The sequence below is a fragment of the Protomyctophum bolini genome (assembly GCF_963924005.1).
Source record: "Protomyctophum bolini genome assembly, chromosome: 22".
NCBI lineage: Eukaryota > Metazoa > Chordata > Actinopteri > Myctophiformes > Myctophidae > Protomyctophum > Protomyctophum bolini.
In genome coordinates, this window is record NC_137883.1 from 24534395 (window position 1) to 24550150 (window position 15756).

The window sequence follows — 15756 nt, forward strand, 5'->3', positions numbered from 1 at the left end:
ATATTCCCTCCCTGTACCTGTTGTCAGGGTACCTGTTGTACTGTGTCTGTATCCCTTTCATGCCCATATATGGAGATCCCTGATGTCATCCGTATATGGCCATAATGTGGATGTGGGCATACCAATATATGGCCATATGCCGGGAACCGCGCTCCCTCGAGTCCTCGGTGGTGCGCATGCCGGGTTTTAATGTCGGTCGGTCCCATATATGCAGGAAATGGGGGACTGTAGCCTAATTCAGCTGAAACCGGGGTTCCTTGTTGAAATGAAAATGGTCACTGCTAGGACCATGAAAATCCTCTCTTATGGGGGGGGGGTCTTTGGCATATTTTCAAATGGGGGGGGGGGGGTTCCGCAGGCTAATGAGTGTCCTTGTCCAAGAAAAAGTTTGGGAATCAATGCAGTAGATAAAAAACAAGAGACAATAATGGCATGTCGTACAAGCTCCCTGCAATGTGGATGTGGGACTTCATGTGGCCACGGTCTGTGACGTCAATCCTACTGGGAAAGGTTTCAGCCCCGTCATGACCGGCCGCCATGCAGAATCATAACTGACCTCCTTTATTATGAAATTAAAGTTAAAATATGCCACGGAAATGTGAAACATGTGGACAAAGAATGCGCTGATCAGTCCAGCGGTTTGGGAGATTAGCCCCGGATAAACAGACACAGACAGACAGGTTCTCAAACTGCTTTCCATTTACAATTTGTTATGCGTTATTATTAGGCCATGCATGGACGCCCATAACTCTGAGAGTTACTTTGACTTTTTGCAAATAAGATCTATCCATATATGGGTTCTACCACCGTGATCTGATATCAGCACTAGGTCGGCCCGGGCCAAATATAGGGATTGTCATACTAGACATATCATAAGTCATATAGCCCAACGTGCTAGTCGGATATGTCATATAGCCCAAAGTCCTAGTCGGATATCCCCATATATGGGGACTAAATATCCAATGAGCAACTACTCAGATCCAACATGACTGGAAGTGAGAGTCTTCGTTACAGAACATCTGAGTAGGCTACTTCTTGCACAACTGAAACCCTGTCACTGACTTGGTCTACGTTCTCACAATTAAAAACAAATTAATGTGTGTGCAAGGCTGCTAGCTGCAGAGATGTGGTCTGCTAGCTAGCACATCACAGAGACAATAGGATTACACCATGAACGCTGCTGTTGGCATTCCAACCCCAATGCTTTACACAAAGACATCTGTCGCCACTCAGTCAGTCCTCCTCTCTGCAGGCTGTTAGAAGCAAATATTGTATCCTTAACCCTGTATCACTTCACTTGCTTGCTCATCTCATTGTGAAGATGCAACTGAGAACACTACTGTAGCTATTTCTTGCTTTTCTCCCCCCCCCCCCCCCCCCCCCCCCCAACTTTTGGTCGGGACTCGAGGTAAAAGGTTTAATGGGAAGATGGGAAGCCCTGCTTTGTTCTATAGACAAACAGGAGGTCTACTGTACTTACTGTAATGTATCCAGCCAGATTTGTTCTTTTGAAGTGTCTGGTTAGCACATGATTTGTTGACCCTGACAGGCAAGGTTACCGTATATATATATAAGGACAGAGAGTGAGAAAAAAGAAGAAAAGAATAGACAGGAGAGAGCAGAGGGAGGAAGATGACTTTATAGGTAGGAAAACAACATGTCATTATGGCTTCTAGGCTGGCTGGCTGGCTGACGCACTTCAATTACCTTGCTCTGCTCTATAACAGCCCCATTCCACAGCACACTTTACTGCTGCGTTTAACCTTTCTCCTGCTACGGCCGTCTCTCTCTCTCGTGAAAAAAGTACCCTGACTTTTAATGTAAAAGTAACACTATCTCAATATACTGTAGAAATACTCTGTTAGAAGAAAAAAGTGCTGAATTCAACTTTTTCCCTGAGTAAAAGTACAAGTTTTGGCATCAGAATATGCATACAATCATACAATACCAAAATAAAAGTTTCTCCCCCAAAATGTGTCAAACTGTTCAAAAACAGCTGATCTACAAGTGCTCAGCAGTAGCGGCGCAGAGCCTGTACCTGATGATCAAAGGCCCAATATGTCCCAGGATGGGATTCCCCTTTAGGCTAGCCAGAGGATAAGATGTTGGCTTTTCTCGGGGGAGACGCCAGGTTCGAATTCCCCGGCGTTACGCAAACTGCCACGATGCGTTGTGTATGAAGCATGAAATATGGTTTAGGCCTAAGTGGTTAATGCATGTATGTTGTGTAATGATAATCTACAGTAATTACAGTATAGTAACAAAACAACAAATAATAGTTGTTTGGTAACAAATAGTAACAAATAATTGTAATGGAGTAAAAATAAAATATTTGCCTCTGAGATGGGGCGGAGTAAAAGTATCAACTTTACTTTCTACCACTGCTCTCAGGCTCTCTCTTCCAAATGTGCGAAGAAAAGTCAGCCAATTGTGCAATCCAGTTAATTGGGGAGACAGCTTTAAATGCCAGAGAAGAAGAGCCTCGCAACCAGATAACTCATTTTCCGAGCAGGATTAAATTAGGCACTTTTTACACAAACACATAAAACTCTACACTTTGTGGTACTCGTTTTGTTCCCTCCAGCGCTTTCTTTGTCCACTTTTCTCTTGAGTGTTGTTGTCTGCTTGAAACACGGTGCCGTACTAAACTCAACCAGTAGGACGTCCCTCCAATGCTGCAGCAATTTCATTATTTAGAGTCGATTGATCGCAGAACGATTATTTTTGCAGAATGTCCGCACGCACACGCACACGCACACGCACACACACACACACACACACACACACACACACACACACACACACAGCTCGCCAAGTCTACGTGCCAAAGTGTCCCTGACCAAAATATGAACGCTTTTTGGATCATATCGTATAAATTAAAACGATAGCAATGTAAACTAGCAATGTAAAGTAAACTTAAAGCGACCATGTCTTTCCGGCACCCCAGAGCTCCTATTTTGAAGGAATCCCGGGAACCGATTGTGTTAAAAGAAGAAGGTTGAATGGTTGAGTACTTCCATCAGCCATTTGATTCTGCGACACTCATAAGGTCAGTTACATTGGAATGCGTGGAATTCAATCCCAGCTCATGTAGAAGGCTTTACTTTCTATTCGGTCAGAGAAACGCCTTTGTGATGCACACAATGGGCACACAATGGGCGCAATGTACAGTCCATGTGAAGTGGCATAAAAAAGCATGAGGCTAAAGAGGGTGCAGTGAGTGCCATATGGCAGTCTAGCCAAAATGTGTTAATATTTCACAATTATTTTATCCACTTTTCCATTATCCATTTATACGTTGGCTATTTAAAAATAGCAGATGTAAGAGGCAAGCTCACAGCGCTTCATCTGTGTGGTGCTGCAAGCTTGTACATCTGCTATTTTTGAAAATATCTGAAAAATATCGAAAATGTAATGATGGTTTTTTTTAACACAAATCTTCTCTTCTGGGGGTCTCCCTGAGTCCCTGGCACAACCTTTTCATATGGGGAGGTCCACAGTCCTTGGACTGAAAAAGGGGAGGGGGGACAACGACGTTCCCATTCCCACGAAAGGTCTCTCTACAAATTAAGACAGTTTCCCAAATCTTTTAGCTGACGGACAGAAAAAACAGAGATCTCACAATGGGCAATACTGTTGCATTTGGTTCTGTAGAACTGCTGATAGGGAGACCCATTGATACATAGTTAGTTCTGGACAAATTCAAAACAACTTCTCAATCGCCTCGGTTCGTCGCCGAAGGTTGAATATCAGTTGGACAGTTTTCGAGATGCACTCACTCACTCACTGGGATTCCACACATTTATAGACAGATATTGTTGTGCTGTTCGTCCATATGGATGTGGATATTTGTCCTTCTTGTGAGAGACCTTGGAGCTCTGAATATTCCAAGAAGCTAAGGCATGCTGGCCCTGATATTTACTGTATGTATTGTTATGGCTACAGCCAGGCTCAATGGCACAGGCCTCTCTTTCATGGCTGGCTTGTAATTAGTGCTTTTGATTTGGATACATTAACTCACGGATTAAAGCTAAATTAAATCTCTCAACTGAAAATGTTTGTATGGCCATGTCCAAATTTGTATAACAAATCTGTGAATTAATCACAGATTGAGGCTTTAACCTACTAGTTTTTATGGAAGATGCTTCTGAACATATTGCTAGTCCAATCTTAAAATAATAACCGAAAATAGCAGAGCTAAAAGCTTAGTAAATTGGCTATTTTCGCTGTGCAACATGCTTCCAAGCCTCCAAATGACTGTAATCAGTCGTGGCGAACAAATACTGAACAAAGCATGGACACAATCCACAAGTGCAGACTTTTAACTTGCAGTTGAATTTGACCAGGACTACCTGTACACACTTTTTTTGTCTTTCCAACCCTGTTTGCCTCAACCGATTGCTCCAGAATACCGCGACAGTATACCCTACCTACCCCACCAGGCCTACGCTGCGCATCCACATTGTGTCCCAGGAAAGGAGAGATGGACAAGGAGAAACAAGGAGAAAACACAATTCTTAGAAGAGTTTTGAAAACAAACTCTTCAGTGTCTCTTGAATGCACACAGTGGGTGGTCTGTGTGATGAGTTTTATCACATAAGAGACAAATGCACGCTCACACAGTGCACCAATGGTTCCCAAACTTTTTTAGCTCAATAGACCCAAAACAGAAATTAGATGTTTGCCCTGTACCCAAACTAGTGAAAATAGTAGATAGATAGTATTGTATAAGCTCACAACATAGTGCCTCGCGCCACGTTGCAAGCTTGTGGTTCTGCTATCTTTTCACTATACTTTCTTTTAATGGATTTTTTTTAAATTCATGAAATACTTTTGAATTGTTTCAAAACATTTTTTTAGGGAAAAGAAAAATTGGTCCGCGACTTCGTCCCAGTTTCAGTGCACTGTGTGGTATTTGTTTTGCCTTAACAACAGGTGGGGGAGTTCAACACTCCATTCATACTGTAGCTCATACAATACAACAGGTAGACCTGCGCCTACTATAGCTTTATACTGTATGGGAACCACAAGACTGAACAACAGACAACAAAACACATTGTTGTAGAAATACAAAACTGCTGCTGCCGACTCAACATACCACAAGCTGTTCCATCAGCATTAGGAGGCATCAGTTCACAACAAAAGAGATCAGTTCCTGAACTGTGGCTGAAAGCCTCCTCCTCCTAACTCGCCTCATGTGTTTGTGCTGGAACAAAAAGATGCCACTTGACAGCACGGTTTGATTTGTGAAGACAAATAAAATAAACCAAAACGTTCACACTGCATTTCGAGCTAGCAGATCTGCTACTTCTGATGCTTTTGTGTGACGCTGCAGTATGATCAAGTAGGCCGTTAATATTCACGAGAAAACAAAAAGTAAAAGTATATAATAATATAATAGATAATAATTATGCATAAACTGTTTGAGAGGTTTCTGCCCCGACAGCGATGATATTTGATTTGATTTATTTCATTTAGCACCGTATAAAAACGATAGAATAAAATATAATAAAGGGAAAGTGCTAGGAGGAGGCAAGTGGCTTATATGATATCGTATATGTTCTAAATGTTTTAGAACATATACGATATATACTTCGAGTTCATATTACGACAAATCCTACAGTATATTACAATTACCTTCAGGTCAATTGGTGCGCATCCTTGCTCCGATCTGCACCGAACTAAACACTGGGTCTGCCATGTGAATAGTCACACCAAAAAACGAAGTTGCGCACACACACGCACACGCACACAGGGCGCTACAGAAGTGTTACAGCAGTGTTTAACAATTCAAATGGCCATAACTCGGTGACCATTGTGATTGCTCTCTCTCCGATCAGTGCATGGCTAGATGTGAAGGTTGCATATAGTGTTCCTGGATCTCTAGTAGCCAAAATAGACGCTATACAAGATCACAATCCAATGAGTCACACACACACACACACACACACACACACACACACACACACACACACACACACACACACACACACACACACACACACACACACACACACACACACACACACACACACACACACACACACACACACACACACACACACACACACACACACACACACACACACACACACACACACACACACACACACTCTGTCATTTCTTGCAATAGTCCCATGCACAGCCCTACATTGTCCTGCACACATACATGTCTCAAGGCTTCCATTGTTCATATGAATCAGCATCCAGCAATATCAGTAGCATGAGTCACACACAGACACATGACCCATAATTAGACCAACACACTCGATTCATATTTAGAAAACTTCCCTCAATTACCATAACATGCTAGGTTTTATTGAGGCAAATTCATTTATGATGAACAACAAGCACCTATACACGCACATGCACGTGAGCACACTCACACGCACGCACGCACGCCCGCACGCACACGTGTGGATTCCTTTGTAGGACAGAGCAATGACATGTTTAAGAAGGTAAAACAGAAAACAGGAAATAGGGGGAAATGACGTTCACAGCTAAAGGAATCCCCTCCCCTCCTATCTGTGTGACCCCTGTCCCACACTCACGTACGCTCACTCGCACGCACACAATTAATGAATTAATTAATTTAACGTTTTTTGTTTTTGTTTTAACAAATGATTCAAGGAGAAAATCACTGTACAACAATGTCATCAGAGCCACAGAACAATTAATTTACAGCAATGGTGATTCATGACATGAACTTCATGAACCATGCATGTTCATTAATGTGATTTTCAATATGACATTTTGACTTTGGAATTTGTTTTGGTGTGAACTCACAATAACAAGGAGAATGTGGAAGTAGCGCTTGCCATCAGGTCCAGCAATAGTTCCAATTTAACATTACTGTGTAGTTCCTGTAGTGCATTGGTTCTCAATGTATTTTTTTAAAATCGTGAAAGTGTGTGCAAATCAAATATTGTTTTTTTAAAGTGACCATTTAAACTCAAATCTTTGATTCTAGAGGTCCCTGGCGGAGTCCTTGTTTTAGAGGGGGGGGGATCGCAGCCAAATACATATCATTTTGGGGGTTGTTGACAGGAAAACATGCGAGAACGAACCATTATTCTATTGTATGTAATTCTCATCATTTGTGTGCATTTCACTACTAGACAGTGTGTACTGTATATAGGGTTTAATGTGGAGCCGGTCGGGAGGTCTTGTTTTGTAGATCCAATCATTCTAACTGCAGTGTCCCAGATATCTGTGCACCCCTTCTAAGTGTCGGTAGTGTCCTGCCCTCAATCTTTCTAAATAGTAACACACACACACGCACACACACACACACACACACACACACACACACACACATGCGCGCACGCACGCACGCACGCACGCACGCACGCACCAATCTGAAAAGGGTTGTAAAATAGAACAGACTCTGAAATGGCTTTGTTTCCTCCCTCTACCCTTGGGCCTCTGCCCACAGGGCAGCACCTAAATGCTGCTGGAAATAGAACCAAACTACAATCTCATAACGGGGCGAGTGCATGGCGAGCTTGTAGATCGGCTATCTTTGGTGCATGACGGCGCGCTGAAACCAAGTATAACTCAGGCTTGAGACTCAGAAGGAGGACACGGGTAAGGAATACAGCTCAACGCGCAAATGCTTGCGCGCACCCACACCCACCACCCACACACACACACACACACACGCATAGAGGGCAGCAAGTCCTGTCAACAGCTTTTATTGTGTTGTTCTAAAGTTAAACCGTCCTCCGAGCAGACACAACCTCGAACGGGAATGAGTGCAATAAATAGTGAAGAATTCTGCAGCTACAGTGAGTCTATTTATATCTGGGTGTCTAAGTACTTCAAGACGTGCATGCATGCTAAATGGTGCATTTACATAGATAGCACCTCTCTCCAAAGTGCTTCACAATGTGCACTACATTAACACACTCGCACACATATTGTGAGTGTGTATATATTATATACACACACGCCGACGGTGGAGAAAACCATGCAAGGCACCCACCTGCTCTTCGGGAGCAGTTATGGGGTCAGCGTCTTGCCCAAGGACACATCGAACACTGAATAACCCTGTGTTGCTGGGGATCGAACCGGGAACCTTCCACTTCCCAAGTGGCCGCTCTCCTAGCTGGGCCCTTGCCGCCCCTTCTACTTATATATCCTCTCTAACCTTCTAACTTACAACTCCCTTTCAGCACTCAACGAAGCATATATAGCAACTAAGGCCACTTACGTCTAACTGCCTATACACTCTCCAGAGTGAGTGACACCCACAGCTCAACAACGCGACGTGTGTCAAACTTTTCCTTTAAATGTTTTATCCCACAATTTTGTAACCCATTTTTTCACCCAGTGTCAATTATGTAATCCTGGGTGCTACACTTCCTCTGCCAACTTGGGGGGGGGGGGGGCAGCGGACTGACCTCATGCTTCCTTCTATGCATGAGGAGTCGAAGCTGCTTCTTTTCACATGACAGGGGGAGGTAGTTTAGAGACCAGGATTACGGCATGTATTTTTTAGGGTATACCTACCCTAGGGGACACGGGGAGAACATGCAAACTCCACACGTGTTGTGAGCTTGAAGATCTGCTGTTTTCACAACTTCTGTGTGGCCAAGTAAGGCATGAAAATGTACTTTAAAAAGTTGAAATACGGAGATGAATGGTTTGTGCCCGACAGCGGCGATAATGCGTCTACTTTGAGGCCTCAAAGAGAGGAGGAGGGTCCACCCTAACCCCGACCCTGTAACCCTCAGGCCTGGTCAGAAGTTCACAACCGTGTGTCACAAACAACGACACAATGAGAGCCATTATCCACTGTCCTCATTAGTGGAACCTTGACTAACAAGGCAGAACGCTATGAAACAGCTAGCAAGCTGTTCCTCATGTTAATGAGGAGAACTGGCGCTCGGCTTCACTTCACCGCGTGTATGTGTGTGTGTATGTGTACGACACGTACGTGACTGTGTGTGTGTGTGTGTGTGTGTGTGTGGGCGCACATTAGGCTTTTACATAATTGCACATACAGTAGCATGCTGTACATACTGTCACTGTACATGTCATATACAGTGGTTCTCAAACTCATGGCCCCTCCAAATTAATGTGTCTTGCTGCGGACCCTCATCTGAATTGTTTTTTCTGGCAGGGACTCCCATACAACATTTGTATTTAAAATGTGTCAAAAATGTTCAAAATGAAAAAAGAAAGCAATATTTTTTTGAAAAAAAGATGTACAAGCTCAAAAGACGTCACATTGTGAGCTTGTAGGTGTGGCTATTTTCAAATAGCGAAGGATAAAGTGGTTATAACGTCACACAAAGCATCGACACATTGTGAGCTTTTAGAAGTGCTGTTTTTGGCACAGAGATTTGGTGTGGAGACAGGAGAAAGTGGTCCAAGTCTCAGAGACAACCCAGGTCCAGTTTACTAAGTCTAGCCTGGAGGGTTATAGTGGTTGACGACTTGTGTTATAGTAAGTATACTGTGTGCTGTTTGAACTTGAAAGATGTGTGTCATTGATTGCTCCCCCAAAAACAAAGTGTGTTCAAAAAGGGACATATCTTTCAGTTTCTAAATAAGGCATGATTCCCCCACAGCGCGCACGCACACACCCTTGCACACCCACACCCACACCCACACACACACACACACACACAAACAATGCACCCCTGCAGCACAACACCAACAACCCCCTTTATAGCTGCCAGACATCAATAACCTCTCACGTAGCTCTCTGGCGTTTATGACTCTCAGTCATTACATAGCTTTTGTTGTTAAGGAGGCTAAGCTGTGGGAGTGTGTGTGTGTGTGTGTGTGTGTGTGTGTGTGTGTGTGTGTGTCCGGGGGGGGGGGTGTTGTGAAGAAAAGCTTTAGAAACAGAGCAGCAGAGAGTAAGTAATAGAGGACAGAGACTTGCCTATTCGCACACCTAATGGAAGACTGTTTTGGTTCTGGGAGGAATAGGCACCATACTATGGACCAGTGTTACTCAAATTGGGGCAGGCGGGTGGGGGGGTGGGGGGGGTAACCACAACAGTGGGCAGGCGGAGGGGTAACCACAACAGTGGGCATGACCTCCGAACTCTGGGCACCATTTGGTTTGTGTTTTTGTGTTGTCGGAATACTGGCCACCTCATGAATGTCGTCCCCATTAGGGGCCATTTGGTTAATTGGACATATCTGACATATCATTGCTGACGGGCAGAAACCTCCTATCTTCTATTATAACTTTTTGTGGGTTCAAATAGCAGAACCTCTGGGCCGCATTGCAAAAATGGCAAGGGGCCAGTTGATACAATGACAACATTAATGATACTTGATAACTTCTCTCTTTGATTTGCTTTATTCCCACATAACGTATGAAAAGACAAGTGCAATTTATGGATTGACCTTCCATTTATATTGTCTGAGAAATCTTTAAGATTTCAGCTAACATGGCTTTACATCTCATCTGAGAGACAGCCAACTACTACGGTTTTAATGGGTTATGGCTGGGTCACCGATTGCATCCAATCATGAACGCATTCATCAGCTTACATTTTATAGTGTTAACCTATTCAGGACGGGAACCTGAATCACCCTTTTGGTGTTTTAAGCATTATGTTCTACTTTAGCTATTGAAAAATAGCAGATCTACAAGCTCATAGTGCGGCGCTACGATCTTGTAGAAATGCTATTTTTGAAAAATCGTGAAAATGTGGCGCAAATCTTTGAATATATTCTTTCAGAACGAACATTTTTAACTCAAATCTTTGCTTCTGGGGGATGTCCCTGATACAACAATATTCAGATGGGGGTCGGCGGCCATTTAGCCTGCGGTACATATATGTTTGGGGGTCCTTGACATGAAAATGTTGAAAACTGTCAGGATTTAGAAGGCGGATTTTGTAGAATCGTCTAAATGGGTTAACGTTCCAATTTTGTCTGCTCATTGAATAGTTTTCCCTCAATTCAAATGTAATTTGTTCATACTGTATCCTGTATGAGTTTGCTCTCCTGACTGCATTGGATTGGTGGAGAAGAAATAACATGTCACACACCAAACCCCACCAGCAAATAGAGGGGATGCGCGTGACATCATCATCAAACCCAGAAGTTATGCAGGAATGCCTGATGAGTGGCAAAAACTACTTTCTGAAAAAGGTTATCTTTGAAAAACAAAGAAGGGTCCCGCACACTGTCAGAAAAATGTTGCTCTCCAGAGTACAACATTTTTGGCAAGTTTCTGACAGTGTGCGGGACCCTTCCTTGTTTTTCAAAGATAACCTTTTTAAGTATGCTTTATTGCCCTACGCACATGTCACTAGCCTTCTGAGGTGTGCATCTGCCTTTTGCTAAAAACTACTTTCTGGCATGCATCCAAACAGAAAAGTCCTATCTGATTGCATTAAACAACATTAAATAATGTTAAACTCACTTTGCCTGTTGCTTTGCCACTCGATGTGTCATTCACTTTAAGCATGCGCATACCCTCTATATCCGATCTACAAGCACACTAGCATAGAACCCAGAGGGACTCCAGTCAACCACGTATAGGGTTTAATTAAGATTAATTAATCTATTCAAAAGTTCTACAATGAAAAATACTTTGCTAGACTCACCACCACCACCAGCGTGAATGCATCAGGAACCGTTGCTCCAAATAACACACACACACACACACACACACACACACACACACACAGTCACACACAGTCACACACAGTCACACACAGATTGCGTTGATGGATGGAATGGATTGATTATCACCAACCAAGTTCCAACCCCAACTAAACAAGTATGTTCACGACAAGACTGTTCAGCCATGAACAAGTAATGTTCCAGTTTTTCAACAAAGAACAGTTTCACAATAACTTTTTACTGGCGGCCTTTCACCTGACATGTCTCTGCAAAGACGGTATACCACGCACACCGGCACGAGTACAGCGCTCCATTGCAGCATGCAGGCATACAGTATGCATAGTGCAGTTGTCATGGTTTAAAGCTAAATAGATTCTCATGACTGAAAACCTTCGTTGGGCCAAGTCCTAACTCCTAATCTATGATGTGTGAGTGCTTCCTAAACAATTTAGCACAATTATTGCGACCATAGGTCGCAGATATGAAAACCTGCAAAACCCGTCCGTTAAGGCTCATCAAACCCTGTACACTCACGACACTGCCCCTGCTGCCACCATAGATCTCCATATATGGAGTTGACATATTCTAACATTCCATTATGTTGATCTGACCTCATCAAACCCTGTACACTCAAGACACGCTCCATATATGGCCAGACCTCATCAAAACCCTGTACACTCAAGCCACTGCCCCCACTGCCACCCTTAGATCTCCATATATGGAGCTGACCTGTTCTGACATTCCATATGGTGATCTGACCTCATCAAACCCTGTACACTCAAGACACACTCCATATATGGCCAGTACAGAAAGAAGAAAGACACACAGGCGGATGTGTGCATGCGACCTTAGGTCACTTCTATCCCTCAGGGTCTTACTGATATGTTGTTCATATTTTTCTAAACCTACAGAAGAATTACATTATTATTATTATTATTATTCATTACAGAATAAATCACAGATTGAAGCCATTTAACCTTTGATTGCTTTATGAAATATCTGACACCATTAGGGCTTCATGGAAGATCTATGCTTCAAAACATGTCCATTCTATTCAAAGTGCCCAGGCAATCTGCATGGCAGGGGCAAGCTGAAAACGCACTGTGAGCTTGTAGTTCGGCTATTTTTGGCACGACATGATTCCAGTTCTTGAGCAAGACTCTGAACCCCTAATTGATCCCGATGTGCAGGTTGGTGCTTCGTATGGTTTCCTCCGCCATCGGTGTATGAATGAATGTGTGTGTGACATGTGTGTGTGTGTGTGTGTGTGTGTGTGTGTGTGTGTGAATGAGTGAATATAATGCATATGTAAAACGCTGTCTGTCTGGTATGTCCGTCTGTCTGTCTAGACTCTAGCAGAGCCACGTCGTAATATAAATATATAACAGTATGTGTGTGTATCTATTTGCATTGAGTTACAGTACAGTATAGGCGGAAGAATGCATGCGCACACACACACACACACACACACACACACACACACACACACACACACACACACACACACACACACACACACACACACACACACACACACACACACACACACACACACACACACACACACACACACACACACACACACACACACACACACACACACACACACACACACACACACACACACACACACACACTCTCTCTCTCTCTCTCTCCCTCTGAGTCTCTCTGAGTATACAGGGCGAGAGAGAGAGAGTGCCAGGGAAGAGATAGAAGAGATATGTCAGTCATTCAGAGGTGCCATTATCTCTGTAGTCAAATAGTGAGGCAGAGCTTTATCACAGCAGTTAATCAGCCAGCCATCACTATCTGTTACACTCTCAGTGCCCAAAGAGCACTTAGTGAGTTAGAGCCCATATCCGCTCCCTGAGCCAAACCTGTTACCGTGCAACAGTTTATAACTATTGCAATTAATTGGTGACAAAAATAATATTGATTTTTAGTAAAATAATTAAATGGAAAAAGCCAGATCTACGAGATCTACAAAGCTCACAACCTGGCGATGTGAGCTTGTACTTTAGATCAGCTATCTCTGCGTGGTAGCGTGGTATAACAAAGTCTTAATCAGACTAATCAATTCGATCTGTGTATGTGGATTTGTTGATATATGCTTGACCGAAAGCTTGCTATAAAAAACAATAAAGAAATCAGATTTTGCACACTTTTGACTGTGAGGAGGGTCCCTTTAATTGTTCACTTGGTTTCCTTTTGGCTCCAAAACCTCACCTTTTTCTCCCCCACTATTTTGACAAATTTGCTGAACAATCTTTTTTAAACATCCCCAAGAACACGCTTCTAGATTACCAATCGATCGATGGATAAAGTAATCAATAGAACAGACGACAGCGGCAGGCCGGCAGCCGTACAGCTGAAGCAGGCAGTGAGTGATAACACTTTAGACAGGACCCTTAAAGACACATGACGTAACGGTTAGTCTCCGACCCGCTAAGCTCCTTTAGACAGGACAGCAGCTGCCACATGGCGGACTTCAATCCGTGGTACAGATTTAACTCTTTCAAACTAATCTGCTGATTTATTTGGTAAATCTCCCTACAGTTTTTGTGTTGTTTTTTTACAAGACATGAAATCGTGTAGTTACAATCCCAGAACATTTCAAAAAGCTTCTGGCCTGCTGGGACAGCTAACTGGTAATGCGTCATCATCCTCTAAGAGCCCTGACTCATACTTTAGTTGCACACTCGCCATTAGTCACACACTTGGAGTAAAGTAGCATTCGTGATGCGTTGTGAGCTTGTAGATCTGCTATCGACTGAGCACGACACTGGGCACGCAACTACTTATAACTGAAGTTAGTTTGTCAGAGCGGGTTTCATCCGCTGGGAAATCCTTGTCTAGATGACATTAGACCTCCAGTCTGTCTCTTGCGGGGCATTCATTCAGCCCGTCTCATCCTCATCCCCTCTAGTGACACCTTGGGAATGTCATTCCAACGAGCAGGCCATATAATTCTCGCTCAGCGTTCCCAGTAATCCCTCTTCTCCGGCTGTTCTGAGCCCACTTCCTTCCTCCCAGCTGCTGGTCAGCCCTGCTCCACTCTAATAATAGGACAACAATGCTCGCCCCTCTACGCCCAGACACACACACGCACGCACGCAGACACACACACACACACACACACACACACACACACACACACACACACACACACACACACACACACACACATCAAGGAAACTCCCAACTCTATAAAAACACTGCACATGTAAAGTGGACATTCATTTGTCTAGTAGTTGTAAGTTGACGGCAGAAAGGTTGTTTTCCTCATAAATTAATGCTACTGTATACTTTGAGAATACAGAACAACATGTGTAAGACTTGTTGAAAAATGACTCCGCTATTAAAACACAATGTGTGCCCAAGACGTCTCCAGACGTCGTAGGAATGAATAGTGACACGTCTTAAATACGTGGTTATAATGCTGCATTCACATGGAATCCGGCAAGCGGTATAGACGGCAAACCGGACTTCATTTTAGTGGACCGGAACAGGACGGTAAACAGAACAGGACCCACATTTCTAATAAACTATACGTTTCTCCAATATGTTGATGATTATGGTCTATGTCGGTTGGAAACCTTCATATGTGACACAGGCCAGCACTTTGGTCCTCAACTCGATTTTTACAGATTACAGATTATTACAGATTATTAAAGTACAGAATGTAAACTTTCATATGATGTATCATTCAATGAAATTGGACAATAATTGAAGGAGATATGACCATCTAAAACTTGTTGAAACAGATAACAATAAGTCCAAAACTGTTACTTCTCAGGATTCAAATAAAAGAAAGAGCGAAACATAGCGGATCGTTGCGCTGGAAAGACACATCGCTTGCGGATTTGCTACTGTACGTTTGATGCTTCTGTGTGACGCTGTAGTAAGATCAAGTATAGGGCGTTCATTTCCACAAAATCACACCTGTGTGAAGCGAGCGGTGGAACTATACAGTACGTGTTATACTGTACTGACACTCGTGCTGAAAAAGACGAAAGGTGTTAAAAACTCTGCTTCCCATCATGCACCTGTGCACAGTGTGAAGCTCAACAGCGCCACTTTCTCACCTGTTGGTACCATAAACAGACAGACAGACAGACATAGGGACACACACAGCTACTGTACATGATGGAGACGGTG

At 43.3% G+C, this 15756-nt stretch overlaps 1 protein-coding gene across 2 annotated transcripts in view; it reads right to left on the reverse strand.

Moving 5' to 3' along the window:
• LOC308310040 (disabled homolog 2-interacting protein-like) overlaps nt 1-15756 on the reverse strand; it is a 239254-nt gene that overhangs the window by 209199 nt on the left and 14299 nt on the right. The window lies entirely within an intron of this gene.